This window comes from Pteropus vampyrus, unplaced genomic scaffold (assembly GCF_000151845.1).
Source record: "Pteropus vampyrus isolate Shadow unplaced genomic scaffold, Pvam_2.0 Scaffold138, whole genome shotgun sequence".
Lineage (NCBI taxonomy): Eukaryota > Metazoa > Chordata > Mammalia > Chiroptera > Pteropodidae > Pteropus > Pteropus vampyrus.
Genome location: NW_011888919.1, coordinates 1500193 through 1502553, shown reverse-complemented (window position 1 = coordinate 1502553; position 2361 = coordinate 1500193).

Here is a 2361-nt window from a genome sequence, read left to right as displayed (position 1 = left end):
TTTTGGGGGCCAGTCTAGAAGAGTTGGCTCATGGGGTTGGGGCCTGGTTGTTTCTGCTTCACAAGCTTCCAGAAGAGAGGCAGAGATGGTGGTCAGTGAGCCTGGGGCGAGGGGGAGGGAAGATGGGCGGTTTGTGGGCCGGAGGGTCGCGGCGGGGCAGTTGGAGAGTTGGGCACAGAGTGGGGTCGGGTAAAGTTTCTGGTCTGCAGGTTCTCAGAGGAGCGGCTGTGCGCAACCAGCTGTCTGGCTTCGAGCAAGCCATTTCTCCTCTCCAAGCCTGCCGTTTCTTTCTTTGCAAATGGAGGTGCTAATTTCTACCATGAGGTAGTCGCGAGGATTAAATAAGATAGTCCTTGTAAGTTCCTGCCACATAAATAGCAGCTGCTGTTCCCCAGACAGATTCGCTTTTGTTCGTGTTGCACGGGCAGCGGAGGAGTTTGAGAGGACTGGGAGGGGCCGAGACGACGGCCGCTGATTGGTCTGCCCTGGGGTGGAGGTGGCGCGCGCTTACCGGCTGGGGGCGTCCCTCGTCCTTGGGGGTCGAGAGGGGGACTGCAAGGACTGGTCAGGACTCACACTTGGGGGGAGGGGAGTCAGTGGGTTTGAGGTGGAGAGGCGATGCCATGGAGAAACGGGTCAAGTTATGGGCTGGGAGAGTTGGTCGGTCTCTGCTGGGAAGAGGGTGGCGGAGTTGGCCTGGCAGTGAAGGAGTTGGGTGATCCTGGGCCCAGGGGAAGGGGGGCCTTGGTGAAGTGGGCTAGGTTGGACAATGAGATTTGCAGGACAGGAAATTGGAGGGCCTGTCAAAGCTGAGGAGCAGGTGGCTAGCCTCTGTGCCTGGGGAGGACAGTGGAGGTGTTGGCCGGCCTGGGACCAGCGAGGCGGAGGCTTGCCAGGCCGTAGGAGAGGAAGGGGCTACCTGGCTGGGCGAAGGGGCTACCTGGTTGAGAGGCCGAAGGGCCGGGGCTGCAGGGAGGAGTCGATGGCCTTGGAGGAGAGGGCGGAAGCTTTGCTGGGGTTGGTCTGTAGGCCGTGGGAAAGCGCCCACAGCAGGTGTCGTTTGAGCTGCGGACCCAGTGGGAAGGATGATGGAGGAGTCGTTCTGAGGCCTGCCGTGGTGACATGACTCCAAGGCCGAGGGTGACGGAGGAGTTGGCAGGTTCGAATTGGGAGAACCGTCATTCGAAGCTGTTCTTCCGTCTCAGATGGAGCAGTGGCCTAGGCCGGGAGGTGCAGGGGCGACCCCCGTGGGGAGAAAGCGGTACCAGGGGGACAGAGCCTCTGGCTGGGCTGGAGGACGGCTGGGAGCCCTGGGGCTGTCCATCCTCAGACCTCGCCAGAGGTCACGTGTTGGGGACTTCCTGGAGGAGGGAGGTTGCAAGGGAGGATCCCAGGCCTCCCAGCGAGCACAGGGACCTCCTCTCCCGTCTCACACGGTGTTAGGGCCTTCCGCGTTTCCCCGTCCCACGAATGGCCGTCTGATGTTATGGTGTTTGCCTTCACGTTGGGGGTCTCTCCCCTTACCAGAACGGGATAGCAGACATCGTCTGTCCTTGGCCCCTCGAAGAGCATGCAGTGGTCATGGCTGATGAGCACTAGTGGGCATGCGTGCAACCGTTGTGGGAGGGTGAGTCCAGGCCAGACCTGAGACCCATCTGGCCAGAGTGCGCTGCCAGCGGCCTGCTGTGGCCTCCGGCAAGGGACTCCTCGCTGAGCTTGTTTGTTCCCTCATCTGTGAAATAGTCATCAGTGCCCTGCTGACCACCCAGATGTTTGAGCGGATGGGATGAGCCTCCCCGCTTGCTTGTGACTGGGAAGTGAAGCTTGGGGACGGGGAGGGGTGGGAATTGTGAGTGGCCAGGCTGGGCACACATGAGCTCTGCGCTCCCTGGGGCGGGGGTGGAAGTGGGCACAGCAGAGGAGGGGCTAGCTGGCTGCACCCCCCCTCTCCCCCCGCCCCCGTGGTGGTAGGCCTACGGTCCCAGCTCTTCTGAGGGCCAAGGCCAGCTTGTTCCAGGAACCCTTCCGGGCCAAACTGCAAGAATGACCCAGGGCTCAGCTGTCTTCCCAGTGCAGTTGCACGCTATGTGGGGAGGAGACATGGGGTTTGCAAGGCAGGCGTCAGGAAGCATGTGACACAACCACAGTCTGGGAGGCTCGTCTCCCCCTCGGTCCAGTGCTGCCAGTGACTCATTCCCCATTCCCTGACCTCCCACCCGAGAGTCAGTGGTGGGGTGGGGGAGGGGGGTACTGCCCACCAGGAAATTCCCGATGTAAAGTGGAGATGTCTGCAAGGCGAAGGGGCCCAAAGGTGCAGCCACCTCTGGCCACCTGAGCTTGGGGGGTGTGGAGGGGGTGGTG